Below are 11,255 nucleotides of genomic sequence, written 5' to 3'. Positions count from 1 at the left end.
CGGAGACGCTGATAAAGGGATTGAGAAAGGCAAAAGTTCTGATGTATTTCATCTAGATGATGATAATGATCTAAATGAAGATACAACGATCTTCTTCCAAAGTTCCCAAAGGGGCAGAGGAAGAGTTAGATACCAACAAGGTCGCAAGCCACCATTCAGATCAAAACCCCTATCAGATTCAGACAACTGTTGGAACTGTGGGAGACGAGGACACTATGCAAGAGTGTGTCGTTTTGCAAAACAATATCAATCAAAGGGTGGAGGAAGGAAAAGAGGAAAAGCCTCATTTTTAGCATGACAAGCTTCCTCCTCTTTGACCGCTTATGCTCATACAGAGAAAGAAAGAATAGATGCCCATATGACAGCAAAACATGTCATTGTCAGATTATTAGAATTTTTTTTTAGATTATTAGAAGTCCTGTCCATCCAAGAAGTATGACAATGCTGTTTGTATGCCCAAATTACAAATGACTAGAGCTCAAATTGTGTTACACTGAAGTTAAAATATGCAAATCAAGTGGTAAAGAAATGCAACTTGCTTCTAGAAGATAAATAAATAAAATTAGAATGTGCTGTCCTCGTGTGCATGGGAGGGACCAGCTCATGATCGACCACAGGAAATGGCCAGCCTGTGACGAATCAGTGGTGCTGGGAACTACCTTTTGCATGCGAGAGCTGTGCATGTGTGTGCGTATATGTTAAAATGATGAACATATGCTGAAGTTTTAGTATAAAAAAAATTTGCTAGACTGTGGTCTATCCAATTTGCACCGCAGAACAGAAATGATTTTGAAAGATAAAAATGAGAGGAAAAAGAGAGAAATCTGTTTGCGAGCAGAAACTAATCCACACTAGTGCATGTTAGTGTCAAGCCCTCATGAGAAATTCGGAGTTAACAAAACAACAGAACATGCTTTCAGGAATTGGAAGAAGCTAAATTGTGAATTTAAGATTTTGCAATGCTACATTTAATAGGAATAATTGATTGGTTGTGTTATAAGATTATACAAAATTCTAAATGCAAGCTAAATCTGAGCGATTGAGTTCTTCAAATTTAAAAACAAAGAAAAAAATCAGATTAATTTGCCAGTTGGTTGTTTTAGTTAAGTCTTTTTTGAATTGGTGGATTGTTCTACCAGGAAACCTGAGTTGAAAATGATATATGAATGTTGTGTGGTGAGCTTGGATGAATTGGGACCAATGTGATAGAAAGACTCCTTTTTGGAGACTGCGTGTGAGATGCAAATGAACATTGATGAATGATAGCCTGAATGAAAAGAAATTACAGGTTGAATGGTTGAAGTTGTTGGCGACTACTATAGAAAATTAGTAGAGCGACTTTGATGAAAGAGTGATTTTGAGCAGGTTGAATGTTAGAAAGAAACACGTAGCTTTTGGATTGATAATTAACTAGAGAAAAAAAAAACTGGAGAACCAGTAACACATGTAGAAGATGTGTGAACTGAGAAATTGAGAAGCGTTTTGGAAAGAAAGTCAAATTAAATGATGATGGAATCGTATGTAGTAAAGAACGCATTCTCCCAAAAAGTTTGTCAAGGTGTGAGGCATGGGCGTTGCCAAGCCTCAAAAGGGGGGAGGGAGTGAGTAGGACAGATAGTGGAAGATAGTAATAATACAACACTTTATGACAATGAATTTTCGAATACATTTGGTGTTATATTGTGGTAATTTTTTTGTTCTGGTGTAGATAGGTTAGCAACACGAGAGATTTAGAGGTTCAAAAGAAAGACAGTTAAAAGAAAACATTTTTGATTTGGACAATTGCAGGCTAACAGGAACATGAGAACGATAAGAACTACGAGGTGGGATCCAATTTCATTGGGGAGATTGAGAATTCACAGCACCATACTCTAAATCACATTTTTGAGCAAGCATGACAATAACATGTGAGAGGTCAAGACATACAGATCAGGGCTTGATGTGGAAAGCAGACCTCGATGAGTTGATTTTCAATAATGATACTGAAGACAACATACTGTCCGATTAAATTGGAACTATAGATAAAATGTAGCTCAAAAATAGGATGAGTTGCAGGATTTACGATATAAAAACGAGACCGCTGTTATTAGAAGAATTTGAAGTTTGGTAAACAAACATTACCAGCAAATTGATGGAAGCAGCTACATTTGGAGATAGTCTTACAAGTGTTCAAACCAGCCTGTCATTCTCAGTGTCAGGGCCCCTGAAACCCAATCCGAGTCTTCGCCTGCAGCCGTGAACAACCACAAAATGGTGCCTGGCTCTGAAGCACCTTTGACCTTTGGCGAAGGACAAGAAAAGACTGCTGTTGTGCTTGGAGGAGGACAAGTACACTCCGGAGGAAATACAACATCCTCGGGGACGGAAAAGACAGTGAAAAGCGGAGGAACTCACAATGATGAAAATTGACTCATTTGAACAATGGACTCATTCAAGAGTGATGGATGGGGTCGCTCTGAAGCAACAGCCAAAGAACACCAACGTGAGAGGGTGAAGTGCGGCAAAAAGATATGGACTTGGAGTGTCCGACGACCAAACCGCACTCCTTGCTACGGCGTTCCCAAATTTGGTGGAGCTTGGTTCAAAGTGGAAGGGAGGTTCATTGTGCACTGAGTTTGACAGAACTGAGGAGATTTGATAAATAAATAAATAAAAATTTGAAAAATACGTAGGGCTACAGATTATAATCAGAGATTGAACGGATTTGGATAAAACAAATAGGCTAAAACGGTAGGAAACAAGAGCAAGATCTTATATTTTGGCTCATCAAGCTTAAGACGTAGAGGTCGAGTTATATAAATTTTAGAACAGGACATTTGGCAGTCAGGAGGAAGCTAGGTTGCTCAATGTACCTACTCAATACAATAGTAAGGGTTTTTATACTACAGTGGAGGTTGGATGGTTAGAAAGTTAGGTACGTTCAATTTTTGACATTCACACAATCATGCATAGGAGCCACACGGCGACAGTTCACAAGACAATGACTGCAATAGGGGCCACCTACGACTGCACCGACATGAAAAAGTAGAAGTGAAAGAGCAGAGTATGGGATTATATGCTAAAACGTCTGCTATACATTTACCAATAGGAGATTCTATCAAGAGAAGCTACATGAGAGATGGATTAGAATCTCTTTGTCTGCGTGGGTGCGTGTGTGTGTGTGTGTGTGTGTGTGTGTGTGTGTGTGTGTGTGTGTACTTGTTTTTATTAGTATGGGGGGTCCGAAGACAGGGAGCCCACCAACAAAGTGGGGCCCTGTGTCGTTGTGGGGTCCAAAATCATGGACCCCACTCGGGAAACCACTCTAAAACAGCTTGAAATGCTCTAACAACATGCCTCACGAATTTTTTTCACTTACCCCTCATGGTCGCAATGTTGAGAATTGTGTGTGTGAAGTGTGTGTGCTCAGTAGCGGCCCCCCGACCATGGCAAGTGGTATTGCAAGTATACACACTACCGGAAGTGTGTGTGATTCAACCAATCAGGGCACCTCGTGATCCGAGTGTTGATTAAGAAAATAAAATGCTATTTCCTGTAGATTTAAACCAGGTAATTATTATTTTAGTAACCATAGCAGCTAAAATAATACTGTAAACATAAAATTCCTGCATTACAATTGCAATTTATCTACGTTATTTAATATTCATTACACTTGCTTTATAAAAATACGCTCATTCTATTAGGCTTATTTTAAAAACTGTCTCGTGCATTTTTCATGTTCTAAACATAAAAATAAAGGTATAAATAAATAGTAATTTATTCTTTACCATCAGTTTACATATTAGTTAAATCAGCATCTCGTGCATTTTTCATGTTCTAAACATAAAAATAAAGGTATAAATAAATAGTAATTTATTCTTTACCATCAGTTTACATATTAGTTAAATCAGCAGGTATTGCATGTGTTAGCTTCATGCGGCTAAAACCACCAGCTTAACGTCACTTCGCCACGTGTGACGCCGCCAGACTGAGACTGCTCCGCGACGAAGACACGCTGCTCATAACGAAACACAACATACACGGTGAGTAAATCAACTGCATGTAAATACTAAGTACAAGAAACTGATGTAGAAATGCTTTTTGTCCAGACCCCGAGGGGTTTATATGCAATGATTATGGCTTCGGATTCGGTATATTGTCACTCGGATGGCGTAACGTTTTCCCCTCAGACAGTCCGGCTTTTTAACTTGTTATTCATCTTAGCTTGCAGTGGTTTTAAAAACAATGGTGTAAAAGAGAACGACAGAATGTATAATTGCTCCGTGTTATATTCAGGATGATTTCGATGTGCTAATGTTTCATAATTGCTAAGCCCAGAACCGGACTCTGGCCGTAATTGCCGAAACCACTTCAAAACTCGTCAAACACGTGTGTGCTCAGTGTTATGATATATCTGCATGTCTTCTGTATTTCTCGGTGGTTTTCTATCAGAATGCTTTCTTTAAATAACACAAGCATTCTGACGCAAATAAAACTATCCGGAAACTAGCTTATTGGCTAATTAGCTACCGCTAATCAGGATGCTACGTTCACTTTTCAAACACAAACATAATAAAAACGAGTTGGTAGCTCCTGAAAAGTATAACGAGTTATACTGGTAAAACTATTGAAATAACTTTTCTTTGGATGCAGCACCTGGTTGGAACTGTGACTAGTTAAAAGTAACAAAGCTCAGCTTCAAACCGACAAACATTTTCATTAATATATCAGTATTTTCTGAAAAATATTCTTTCTTTAATCACTCTTGTTCTGTTAGTTCTCAGGCCAGGCTTATTCCTTCAGTCTTTATACAGTGGATGATTACAAATCTTTTAAAATTAATATAGAGTGCTTGTTAAAGTTCTCTCTGCCATGTTTTGAATTATTTTTTAGAGCCAGAAATGTCCAAAAGGAAAGCAAGAAAAAAGCCTGCTGATGAAGCAGCCTTTTACATTTAATCCTCAAAGGACAAACCTGGACTAGTGGAAAGATTTATTGATGATCAAAAAGGTAATAAACTCATTTTTAGACCATTTATCCATTAAGTATATATTTATTTATTTTATAAAACAACACAAAAAACAATCAAATTCAGATTGGTTGTTGTATTTCTGTTTCTAAGCGAGAACTTAGTATTAAAATTGTAAGATAACACCACAATTATTTGGTTAAAGGTGTATCTTAAAGAAATATTTTCTCATAACCAATGGTTTTATATAAAATGTCCTTGCAGGAAGAGGCGTGTTTGCTACCCAGCACTTTGAACAAGGAGAGTTCATCTTATAATACAGGGGTCAACTTCTGTCAGCAGAAAAATGCCAAACAAGCAAGTACTCTGAAAAGGAGAGTACATTTCTCTTTGACTTTGAATGGCAGAATCATTACTGGTGGTATGTATATCCAAATATTTTCTATACAATAATTATGAACTCTAGAAAGAGACTGGAATAAAATACCCTAAATTAGTGAGTCACTCAGAAGCAATATTTCAATAACACATCAGGATTGTGGCATTAACAATTTTTTTTATTTAGTGCTATGATGTTCAAAAAGACATTGTTTCCCTCTCAACTTTTCTTTTGAAATGTTGCAAGTTTTTATTTCTGTAAGCCAACTTTTATTTTACTAAAAAACTAGTTATATGATACAAAATGTTTGATTTCTGTTTTTTCTTTCCTAGTATTGATGCATCAACAGAGGATGGCTCTCTTGGAAGATTAGTGAATGACAACCACAAGTCTCCAAACTGCACCATGAAAAAAATAGTAAATGACGAGCCCCATTTGTGCCTTTTTGCCATCAAAAACATAGAAATGGGAACTGAAATCAATTACAACTATGGTGATTCTAAATGGCCATGGCGTGAAAAAGTAAGTCAGTAAGATCAAGTATGCAAGTTGGAATATTAATTTGTTATTAAAAAAAGGAAGATTTTTGTCTCTTTTATTTGAATTACTCTCAGTATGATGTTGGTAAGTTATTTGTGGTTTTGATTCCAGGTGACAGGCTCTCAGGCTCCTGTTGACGGTGCGCTGCCTGAACCAGCCAGAACTTGGCAGGACTCTGGCCCTGATGATAACATCAAACAAGATGCCAGCCAACAGGTAACATTCAGTTAGACTTTGTTGTAAGAAATAAACTTTGTAGACCTTTTCTTGTTCTCTTAGTTTACAGCTTTTAGTTGGAAAGCTGTTCTTTAGTCAGAAGGTACCTTAAACAGCATTCAGCCAACCATTGGATCACATGGTTTTAGTGGTTCTCCTCATAGAGCCCAAACGAACCAGTGGCACACACACCTATAGAAGGATTGTTGAAACATGCGCCCATGGGTGTCCAACCAAGCCAATCATTCACACACACATAACAGATTTCTGATGGCTACTTGTGGGGCCCTCCGTATGGATCTAAAGTTGTCTTGGTTATTCCAACCAAGCCAATCATTCACACACACACAATAACAGATTTCTGATGGCTACTTGTGGGGCTCTCCGTATGGATCGAAAGTTGTCTCATGTTTTTAGATCATATTTTGGTTATGGACATTATGGAGGCTGATTATATTACAGCTATAGTTCCACACATCCTCAACAGCAAAACGACTAAAGTGTCATGCTGAAGGATGCTCCACTACATCCATAAAGATGCTGTTATAGGACCTGATTAGACATCAGGTCTGACTGGAACACTTTAGTTAGAAAAGCTTGTTTGGTTTTGGGGACTAACTTCACATGATTTAACTATACAGGTCTTGAGTCTGTCATTTGTGGTGTCTGTATGATGTTGGTAAGTTATTTGTGGTTTTAATTCCAGGTGACAGGCTCTCAGGCTCCTGTTGACGGTGCTCTGCCTGAACCAGCCAGAACTTGGCAGGACTCTGACCCTGATGATAACATCAAACAAGATGCCAGCCAACAGGTAACATTCAGTTAGACTTTGTTGTAAGAAATCAACTTTGTAGACCTTTTCTTGTTCTCTTAGTTTACAGCTTTTAGTTGGAAAGCTGTAGACTTTGTTGTAAGAAATCAACTTTGTAGACCTTTTCTTGTTCTCTTAGTTTACAGCTTTTAGTTGGAAAGCTGTTCTTTAGTCAGAAGGTACCTTAAACAGCATTCAGCCAACCATTGGATCACACGGTTTTAGTGATTCTCCTCATAGAGCCCAAACGAACCAGTGGCACACACACCTATAGAAGGATTGTTAAAACATGCGCCCATGGGTGTCCAACCAAGCCAATCATTCACACACACAACAGATTTCTGATGGCTACTTGTGGGGCCCTCCGTATGGATCTAAAGTTGTCTTGGTTATTCCAACCAAGCCAATCATTCACACACACACAATAACAGATTTCTGATGGCTACTTGTGGGGCCCTCCGTATGGATCAAAGGTTGCCTCATGTTTTTAGATCATATTTTGGTTATGGACATTATGGAGGCTGATTATATTACAGCTATAGTTCCACACATCCTCAACAGCTAAACGGCTAAAGTGTCATGCTGAAGGATGCTCCACTACATCCATAAAGATGCTGTTATAGGACCTGATTAGACATCAGGTCTGACTGGAACACTTTAGTTAGAAAAGCTTGTTTGGTTTTGGGGACTAACTTCACATGATTTAACTATACAGGTCTTGAGTCTGTCATTTGTGGTGTCTGTATGATGTTGGTAAGTTATTTGTGGTTTTAATTCCAGGTGACAGGCTCTCAGGCTCCTGTTGACGGTGCTCTGCCTGAACCAGCCAGAACTTGGCAGGACTCTGACCCTGATGATAACATCAAACAAGATGCCAGCCAACAGGTAACATTCAGTTAGACTTTGTTGTAAGAAATCAACTTTGTAGACCTTTTCTTGTTCTCTTAGTTTACAGCTTTTAGTTGGAAAGCTGTTCTTTAGTCAGAAGGTACCTTAAACAGCATTCAGCCAACCATTGGATCACATGGTTTTAGTGATTCTCCTCATAGAGCCCAAACGAACCAGTGGCACACACACCTATAGAAGGATTGTTGAAACATGCGCCCATGGGTGTCCAACCAAGCCAATCATTCACACACACATAACAGATTTCTGATGGCTACTTGTGGGGCCCTCCGTATGGATCTAAAGTTGTCTTGGTTATTCCAACCAAGCCAATCATTCACACACACACAATAACAGATTTCTGATGGCTACTTGTGGGGCCCTCCGTATGGATCAAAGGTTGCCTCATGTTTTTAGATCATATTTTGGTTATGGACATTATGGAGGCTGATTATATTACAGCTATAGTTCCACACATCCTCAACAGCTAAACGGCTAAAGTGTCATGCTGAAGCATGCTCCACTACATCCATAAAGATGCTGTTATAGGACCTGATTAGACATCAGGTCTGACTGGAACACTTTAGTTAGAAAAGCTTGTTTGGTTTTGGGGACTAACTTCACATGATTTAACTATACAGGTCTTGAGTCTGTCATTTGTGGTGTCTGTATGATGTTGGTAAGTTATTTGTGGTTTTAATTCCAGGTGACAGGCTCTCAGGCTCCTGTTGACGGTGCTCTGCCTGAACCAGCCAGAACTTGGCAGGACTCTGACCCTGATGATAACATCAAACAAGATGCCAGCCAACAGGTAACATTCAGTTAGACTTTGTTGTAAGAAATCAACTTTGTAGACCTTTTCTTGTTCTCTTAGTTTACAGTTTTTAGTTGGAAAGCTGTTCTTTAGTCAGAAGGTACCTTAAACAGCATTCAGCCAACCATTGGATCACACGGTTTTAGTGGTTCTCCTCATAGAGCCCAAACGAACCAGTGGCACACACACCTATACATGGATATTTGAAACATGCGCCCATGGGTGTCCAACCAAGCCAATCATTCACACACACATAACAGATTTCTGATGGCTACTTGTGGGGCCCTCCGTATGGATCGAAAGTTGTCTTGGTTATTTCAACCAAGCCAATCATTCACACACACATAACAGATTTCTCATGGCTACTTGTGGGGCCCTCCGTATGGATCGAAAGTTGTCTTGGTTATTCCAACCAAGCCAATCATTCACACACACATAATAACAGATTTCTGACGGCTACTTGTGGGGCCCTCCGTATTGACCGAAGGTTGTCTCATGTTTTTAGATCATATTTTGGTTATGGACATTATGGAGGCTGATTATATTACAGCTATAGTTCCACACATCCTCAACAGCAAAACGGCTAAAGTGTCATGCTGAAGGATGCTCCACTACATCCATAAAGATGCTGTTATAGGACCTGATTAGACATCAGGGCTGACTGGAACACTTTCGTTAGAAAAGCTTGTTTGGTTTTGGGGACTAACTTCACATGATTTAACTATACAGGTCTTGAGTCTGTCATTTGTGGTGTCTGTATGATGTTGGTAAGTTATTTGTGGTTTTAATTCCAGGTGACAGGCTCTCAGGCTCCTGTTGACGGTGCGCTGCCTGAACCAGCCAGAACTTGGCAGGACTCTGACCCTGATGATAACATCAAACAAGATGCCAGCCAACAGGTAACATTCAGTTAGACTTTGTTGTAAGAAATAAACTTTGTAGACCTTTTCTTGTTCTCTTAGTTTACAGCTTTTAGTTGGAAAGCTGTTCTTTAGTCAGAAGGTACCTTAAACAGCATTCAGCCAACCATTGGATCACACGGTTTTAGTGGTTCTCCTCATAGAGCCCAAACGAACCAGTGGCACACACACCTATAGAAGGATTGTTAAAACATGCGCCCATGGGTGTCCAACCAAGCCAATCATTCACACACACAACAGATTTCTGATGGCTACTTGTGGGGCCCTCCGTATGGATCAAAAGTTGTCTTGGTTATTCCAACCAAGCCAATCATTCACACACACACAATAACAGATTTCTGATGGCTACTTGTGGGGCCCTCCGTATGGATCGAAAGTTGTCTCATGTTTTTAGATCATATTTTGGTTATGGACATTATGGAGGCTGATTATATTACAGCTATAGTTCCACACATCCTCAACAGCTAAACGGCTAAAGTGTCATGCTGAAGGATGCTCCACTACATCCATAAAGATGCTGTTATAGGACCTGATTAGACATCAGGTCTGACTGGAACACTTTAGTTAGAAAAGCTTGTTTGGTTTTGGGGACTAACTTCACATGATTTAACTATACAGGTCTTGAGTCTGTCATTTGTGGTGTCTGTATGATGTTGGTAAGTTATTTGTGGTTTTAATTCCAGGTGACAGGCTCTCAGGCTCCTGTTGACGGTGCTCTGCCTGAACCAGCCAGAACTTGGCAGGACTCTGACCCTGATGATAACATCAAACAAGATGCCAGCCAACAGGTAACATTCAGTTAGACTTTGTTGTAAGAAATAAACTTTGTAGACCTTTTCTTGTTCTCTTAGTTTACAGCTTTTAGTTGGAAAGCTGTTCTTTAGTCAGAAGGTACCTTAAACAGCATTCAGCCAACCATTGGATCACACGGTTTTAGTGGTTCTCCTCATAGAGCCCAAACGAACCAGTGGCACACACACCTATACATGGATATTTGAAACATGCGCCCATGGGTGTCCAACCAAGCCAATCATTCACACACACATAACAGATTTCTGATGGCTACTTGTGGGGCCCTCCGTATGGATCGAAAGTTGTCTTGGTTATTCCAACCAAGCCAATCATTCACACACACATAATAACAGATTTCTCATGGCTACTTGTGGGGCCCTCCGTATGGATCGAAAGTTGTCTTGGTTATTCCAACCAAGCCAATCATTCACACACACATAATAACAGATTTCTGAAAGCTACTTGTGGGGCCCTCCGTATTGATCGAAGGTTGTCTCATGTTTTTAGATCATATTTTGGTTATGGACATTATGGAGGCTGATTATATTACAGCTATAGTTCCACACATCCTCAACAGTTAAACGGCTAAAGTGTCATGCTCAAGGATGCTCCACTACATCCATAAAGATGCTGTTATAGGACCTGATTAGACATCCAGAACTGACTGTAACACTTTAGTTAGAAAAGCTTGTTTGGTTTCGGGGACTAACTTCACATGATTTAACTATACAGGTCTTGAGTCTGTCATTTGTGGTGTCTGTATGATGTTGGTAAGTTATTTGTGGTTTTAATTCCAGGTGACAGGCTCTCAGGCTCCCGTTGATGGTGCGCTGCCTGAACCAGCCAGAACTTGGCAGGACTCTGACCCTGATAATAACATCAAACAAGATGCCAGCCAACAGGTAACATTCAGTTAGACTTTGTTGTAAGAAATAAACTTTGTAGACCTT

General features: G+C 39.6%; 1 long non-coding RNA gene across 2 annotated transcripts; it reads left to right on the top strand.

Annotated features, from left to right (window-relative positions):
• The first annotated feature begins 3,781 nt into the window (after nt 1–3,781).
• On the top strand, nt 3,782–5,968 carry LOC137839587 (uncharacterized). Of its 2 annotated transcripts, XR_011088103.1 has the most exons (4): nt 3,782–4,022; nt 4,873–4,989; nt 5,213–5,369; nt 5,660–5,968. It is a non-coding gene; the product is annotated as an uncharacterized lncRNA (long non-coding RNA). The 2 variants fall into 2 exon arrangements; XR_011088102.1 differs by having other exon boundaries at nt 3,797–4,989; nt 5,660–5,966.
• The last annotated feature ends 5,287 nt before the right edge of the window (nt 5,969–11,255 follow it).

The sequence above is a fragment of the Syngnathus scovelli genome, chromosome 14 (assembly GCF_024217435.2).
Source record: "Syngnathus scovelli strain Florida chromosome 14, RoL_Ssco_1.2, whole genome shotgun sequence".
NCBI lineage: Eukaryota > Metazoa > Chordata > Actinopteri > Syngnathiformes > Syngnathidae > Syngnathus > Syngnathus scovelli.
The sequence above is the reverse complement of the archived record's forward strand: the minus strand, read 5'-3'. Positions and strand labels throughout refer to the sequence as shown.